We start from the raw sequence: 7,526 nt of genomic DNA on the forward strand, positions 1-7,526 counted from the left end.
TCACAATGAGACCCTGGCTATTCTCTCCAGCCTCATCAGTTATCACTCAGCCACTTTCATCCTTCTTTCCAGCCACATCACATGACTTTCTATTCTGTAAGTGTATCAGGTTTCACAAGCTGCCATACCTTTGCACATGCCATTTGCTCTGCCTAGAACACTTTCTCCATATTCATGTACCTGATCTCTGGACATTGTCAAGAAAAATAAAAGCATCACACCCTTTAGGAAGCTTGCCCTATTCTCTGCTGAGTGAGATTCTGTGCTTTCCGTAACATTTAGTGTATCAGCCCTTATACATTTGCACTCTGTAGATTTGCTTTAGTTCCACCCCATCAGCCCCCCACCGACACCCCACTGAAAAATGAGCCCTTTGATGGCAGGGAGGGTGCATTTGGGTCTTTTTAGTACCTAGTACATGCCTGGTGCATAGTATGCAGTAAGGTAATATGTTTGTTGAATGAGTGAAAGAAGTAATGTTAACCGGAAGCTTTTTTCCCTCATTGCAAACAGGACTTAATGATACTAAAATGGACGTTTAGTAGTGTAATGGGAATAAGTAAATGGTTTTGCTGATAGTATGCTATAAGCTTTGTTTTGTTTTATGCATGAAAATGTTACGATTTTGCTAATATACTATAAACTTTATTCTGTTCATACAAACATTACATCTTTAAAAATACTAGGGAAAACTAACTAAAGTATATCTTAAACAGCTGGAGAAGAGTCTTAAGAACCATGATATTTTATATTTGATTGTCTGGAGAGTTACCAATATCTAACATGTTAAATTTAGTTCTGTTAAACGGGTAGCAGTGTACAAAAACTTATATTGAATTATGCCGTGATTGATTCTTTGGATAAATTTATCTAAGGGAACTTCTGAAAGTAAAACAAGGGTAAGGTGGTGGTTATCTTTTCTGGGAAGGAAATGATTCTTTGTTCTAAGCTAGTTCTATATGATGTTAAACTGAACATGCCAGTTGAAACAGAAGAAAGGCTGTGTGGCATAGAAAAAAATAGATGAACTATATGTTAAGTCAGTGTGCAAATGGCACCATATGGGAAATTCCATTTGGTGATATCCCACGTGCCTGCTTCACAGTCTTATCTTTCTATTATCAACATTTAAATCAATGACTTTGATGGAGACAAATACAGGTGATCAAATTTGTATATACCCAAAGCATGGAGGCATAGAAACTTGACACAGGATTGAAACTTCAAATAAACGCTTAAAATGAAGTATAGTTGATTTGCAATATTACATTACTTTCTGGTGTACAACATAGTGATTCAATATTTTTATAGATTATACTCCATTTAAAGTTATTACAAAATAATGGCTATGTTTCCCTGTGCTGTACAGTATATCCTGTTGCTTATTTATTTTATACATGGTAGTTTGTGTCTCTTAGTCCCATACCCCTATCCTGTCCTTCCCTGCTTCCTCTCCCCACTGGTAACAACTAGTTTGTTTTCTACATCTGTGAGTCTGTTTCTGTTTTGTTATATACATTTGTCTGTTTTATTTTTCAGAATCCACATATAAGTGATAACAGAGTATTTGTCTTTCTCTAATTTATTTCACTAAGCATAATACTACTTACGTCCATCCAGGTTGTTGCAAATGCCAGAATTTCATTCTTTTTAATGGCCAAGTATTCCATTATATATATATACCGCATCTTTATCCATTCATCTCTTCATGGACACTTTGGTTGCTTCCATATTTTGGCTATTGTAAATAATGCTGCTATAGACATTAGGGTGCATGTGTCTTTTTGAATTAGTGGTTTTGGTTTTTTTGAATATATACCCAGGAGTGTAATTGCTCAATCACATGGTAGTTTTATTTTTAATTTTATGAGGAACCTCCATACTGTTTTCCACAGTGGCTCTACTAGTATACATTCCCACCAGCACTGTACAAGGGTTACCTTTTTTCCACATCCTTGCCAACATTTGTTATTTGTGTTCTTTTTGATAATAGCCATTCTGACTGGTGTGAGGTAATATCTCACTGTGGTTTTAATTTGTACTTCTCTGTAGATTAGCGATGTTAAGCATCTTTTCATGTGCCTGTTGACCATCTGTGTGTCTCCTTTGGAAAAATATTTATTCAGGTCTTCTGCCCATTTTTTGATTGGGTTTTATTGAGTTGTATGAGCTGTTTATATATTTTGGATATTAACCCCTTATCAGTCATATCATTTGCAAGTATTTTCTCCCATTCAGTAGGTGTCTTTTTGTTTTGTTGATGGTTTCCTTTGCTGTGCTAAAGCTTTTACATTTTATTAGGTCCTATTTGTTTATTTTTGCTTTTGTTTCTTTTGCCTTAGGGGACAGATCAAAAAAAATATTGCTGTGATTCATGTCAAAGGGTGTTCTGCCTTATGTTCTTTTTCTAGGACTTCTATGGTTTCACGTCTTACATCCATTTTGAGTTTATTTTTGTATATGGTGTAGGGAAATGTTCTAATATTCTTTTACATAGCAAACTTGACAGAAGATTGAAACTTCAAATAAACACTCTTTGACTAAAGATAAAACCAACTAAATAATGTTTAACATGCACAAATGTTAATTCCTACAAATAGGATTAAAGAATTAGTTTCACAAAGATAGTGACCCAAGTCATCAGTGATTCAAATGAAAAACACCCAGGGGTTTTAACTGATCCCAAGCTTAGTATAAATCATTAGAATTATGTGAGACAAAACATGATGGTAAACCAATATAAGTTTAATCTCATTATCTTGGCTGGTTCTAAGACCTACCATCTACCACTTATTAGTCACTATAGGCAAACCACTTACCTTTGGCTTTCTCACTTTTCAGTTGGAATTAATAATAACTAATGTAGGAGAGTATTGTGAGTATAGAATGAGATAATTCATATGAAAATAATTATATAAATGATAGCTTTAATTTTGCAAATGCTGAAAAAGCTGCTGCAGCAGTAAACTGTTTTAGTAGAGGTGTAGCATTCAAACCAAGGGAAGCATAAGCTATAGTGGGAATGTGCCAAACGAATTGATTATAAAGCTTTTGAGAGCAGTGATTATGTCTGATTCACTCTCCATTGTCTAAAGCACTGCCAAACACCTCTTTGGTTCTGAAAAAAGTATATGTTGTGGAGATAAACTGGTTTGGAACATTGGATCTTGGGGGAGTCACATTTTAAGAGAGAAAGTGATATTTCAGATTGAATCTAGAGGAAGAAAACCAAGATGAAGAGACGTTTAGAGACTATTACACAAGGAGTAATTAAAATAATTGAATATATGTAGCTGGGATAAAGACATATTTATATCCAAATGTAAAAAGGAAAGAAAAAACAATATATATCGGTAAGTTCTGTATGAGCATAGGTATCAGGAACAGTAGAGGAGGCAGAGCAGGTTAGAGGCTGAAGGAAGAACATACTTTCCTCTCTCAATACCTCAGTAAGGTTATGAAGTGTGAGGGCTCAGGAATCCTACAGACCTTCACTTTTATTCTTTTTCCACTACCTATGTTCCCTTGTGCAAGTTGTTTATCCCAAGCGTTAGTTTTGTCTTCTTATGTAAGTGAGGATAATCATAACACCTACGTCCTAGGAGTATTGTGAAGAAAAATGAGATGAAGCATGGCAAGTGCTCCCCATTGCTGGAGAAAGTGCCAAAATATATGTTAATTACCCACCCTTCCCATGTTCCAAAGTGGCCACTAGGGGGTGCCAGAGAACTGGTAACCACTAGTTTGTTCTCTATATCTTTGAGTCTATTTCTTTTTTTTTTTTTTTTTTTTTTTTTTTGCTTTACGCGGGCCCCTCACTGTTGTGGCCTCTCCCGTTGCGGAGCACAGGCTCTGGACGCACAGGCTCAGCGGCCATGGCTCACGGGCCCAGACGCTCCGCGGCATGTGGGACCCTCCCGGATCGGGGCACGAACCCGTGTCCCCTGCATCGGCAGGCGGACTCTCAACCACTGCGCCACCAGGGAAGCCCTATTTCTTTTTTATATCCACTAGTTTGTTTTGTTTTTTAGATTCCACGTATAAGTGATATAATACAGTATTTGTTTTTCTCTCTCTGACTAATTTCACTTAGCACAATACTTGCCAAGTCCATCCATATTTTTGAAAATGGCAAAGTTTCATTCTATATTTATGGCTGAATAGTATTCCATTGTATATATATATATACATATACCACATCTTTTTTATCCATTCATCTGTAGGTGGACACTTAGGTTGCTTCCATATCTTGGCAATTATAAATAATGCTGCTTTGAACATTGGGGTGCATGTATCTTTATTGAATTAGTGTTTTTGATTTTTTCAGATAAATACCCAGGAATGGAATTGCTGGGTTATATGGTAGTTCTAGTTTTAGTTTCTTGAGAAACCTTCCTACTGTTTTTCATAGTGGCTGCACCAATTTACATTCCCACTAACAGTGTACGAGGGTTCCCTTTTCTCTACATCCTCGCTAACATTTGTTATTTGTGCGTGTGTGTGCGTGTGTGTCTGTGTCTGTGTGTGTTTAATGATAGACATTCTGACAGATGTCTGTATCCTTCCCCAGGTTAGGGTAGTTTTCAGCCATTATTTCTTATTTATTTATTTATATTATTATTTTTTAATATTAGGTTTTTTTTAACATCTTTATTGGAGTATAATTGCTTTACAATGGCATGTGAGTTTCTGCTTTATAACAGAGTGAAACAGCTATACATATACATGTATCCCCATATCTCTTCCCTCTTGCATCTCTCTCCCACCCTCCTTATCCCACCCCTCTAGGTGGACACAAAGCACCTAGCTAATCTCCCTGTGCTATGGGGCTGCTTCCCACTAGCTAGCTATTTTACATTTGGTAGTGTATATATGTCTATGCCACTCTCTCACTTCGTCCCAGCTTACCCTTCCGCCTCCCCCTGTCCTCAAGTCCATTCTCTACGTCTGGGTCTTTATTCCTGTCTCCTGCCCCTAGGTTCTTCAGAAGCATTTTTTTCTTTTTTTTTTCTTAGATTCCATATATATGTGTTAGCATATGGTATTTGTTTTTCTCTTTCTGACTTACTTCACTCTGTATGACAGTCTCTAGGTCCATCCACCTCACTAAAAATAACTCAATTTCATTTCTTTTTATGGCTGAGTAATATTCCATTGAATATATGTGCCACATCTTCTTTATGCATTCATCTGTCGATGGACACTTAGGTTGCTTCAGTGTCCTGGCTATTTTAAATAGAGGTGCAATGAACATTGTGCTACATGACGCTTTTTTTTTTTTTTTTTTTTCTTTTTGCGGTATGCGGGCCTCTCACTGTCGTGGCCTCTCCCGTTGCGGAGCACAGGCTCCGGACGCGCAGGCCCAGCGGCCATGGCTCACAGGCCCAGCCGCTCCGCGGCATATGGGATCCTCCCAGATCGGGGCACGAACCCGTATCCCCTGCATCGGCAGGCGGACTCTCAACCACTGCGCCACCAGGGAGGCCCCTACATGACGCTTTTTGAATTATGGTTTTCTCAGGGAATATGCCCAGTAGTGGGATTGCTGGGTCTTATGGTAGTTCTATTTGTAGTTTTTTAAGGAACCTCCATACTGTTCTCCATAGTGGCTGAGTCAATTTACATTTCCACCAACAGTGCAAAAGAGTTCCCTTTTCTACTCACCCTCTCCAGCGTGTATTGTTTGTAGATTTTTTGATGATGGCCATTCTGACTGGTGTGAGGTGATAACTCATTGTAGTTTTGATTTGCATTTCTCTAATAATTAGTGATGTTGAGCATCATTTCCTGTGTTTGTTGCCATCTGTATATCTTCTTTGGAGAAATGTCTATTTAGGTCTTCTGTGCATTTTTGGATTGGGTTGTTTATTTTTTTGATACTGAGCTGCATGAGCTGCTTGTATATATTGGAGATTAATCCTTTGTCTGTTGCTTCATTTGCAAATATTTTCTCCCATTCTGAGGGTTGTCTTTTCATCTTGTTTATGGTTTCCTTTGCTGTGCAAAAGCTTTTAAGTTTCATTAGGTCCCATTTGTTTATTTTTGTTTTTATTTCCATTTCTCTAGGAGGTGGGTCAAAAAGGATCTTGCTGTGATTTATGTCATGGAGTGTTCTGCCTATGTTTTCCTCCAACAGTTTTATAGTGTCTGGACTTACATTCAGGTCTTTAATCCATTTTGAGTTTATTTTTGTGAATGGTGTTAGGGAGTGTTCTAATTTCATTCTTTTACATGTAACTGTCCAGTTTTCCCAGGACCACTTATTGAAGAGGCTGTCTTTTCTCCATTGTATATTCTTGCCTACTTTATCAAAGATAAGGTGACCATATGTGCGTGGGCTTATCTCTGGGCTTTCTAACTTGTTCCATTGATCTATATTTCTATTTTTGTGCCAGTACCATGCTGCCTTGACTACTGTAGCTTTGTAGTATAGTCTGAAGTCAGGGAGCCTGATTCCTCCAGCTCTGTTTTTCTTTCTCAAGACTGCTTTGGCTATTCAGGATCTTTGGTGTTTCCATACAAATTGTGAAATTTTTTATTCTAGTTCTGTGAAAAATGCCATTGGTAGTTTGATAGGGATTGCATTGAATCTGTAGATTGTTTTGGGTACTATAGTCATTTTCACAATGCTGATTCTTCCAATCCAAGAACATGGTATATCTCTCCATCTGTTTGTATCATCTTTAATTTCTTTCATTAGCATCTTATAGTTTTCTGCATACAGGTCTTTTGTCTCCCTTGGTAGGTTTATTCCTAGGTATTTTATTCTTTTTGTTGCAATGGTAAATTCGAGTGTTTCCTTAATTTCTCTTGCAGATTTTTCATCATTAGTGTATAGGAATGCAAGAGATTCCTGTGCATTAATTTTGTATGCTGCTACTTTACCAAATTCATTGATTAGCTCTAGTGGTTTTCTGGTAGCATCTTTAGGATTCTCTATGTATAGTATCATGTCATCTGAAAACAGTGACAGTTTTACTTCTTCTTTTCTAATTTAGATTCCTTTTACTTCTTTTTCTTCTCTGATTGCTGTGGCTAAAACTTCCGAAACTATGCTGAATAAGAGAGGTAAGAGTGGGCAACCTTGTCTTGTTCCTTATCTTAGTGGAAATGGTTTCATTTTTTCACCATTGAGAATGATGTTGGCTGTGGGCTTGTCATATATGGCCTTTATTATGTTGAGGAAACTTCCCTTTGTGCATAGTTTCTGGAGGGTTTTTATCATAAATGGGTGTTGAATTTTGTCGAAAGCTTTTTCTGTATCTATTGAGATTATCATATGGTTTTTCTCCTTCAGTTTGTTAATATGGTTTATCACATTGATTGATTTTTGTGTGTTGAAGAATCCTTGCATTCCTGGGCTAAACCCCACTTGATCATGGTGTATGATCCTTTTAATGTGTTGTTGGATTCTGTTTGCTAGTATTTTGTTAAGGATTTTTGCATCTATGTTCATCAGTGATATTGGCCTGTAGTTTTCTTTTTTTGTGACATCTTTGTCTGGTTTTGGTATCAGGGTGATGGTG

The sequence above is a fragment of the Mesoplodon densirostris genome, chromosome 2 (genome assembly GCF_025265405.1).
Source record: "Mesoplodon densirostris isolate mMesDen1 chromosome 2, mMesDen1 primary haplotype, whole genome shotgun sequence".
Classification (NCBI taxonomy): domain Eukaryota; kingdom Metazoa; phylum Chordata; class Mammalia; order Artiodactyla; family Ziphiidae; genus Mesoplodon; species Mesoplodon densirostris.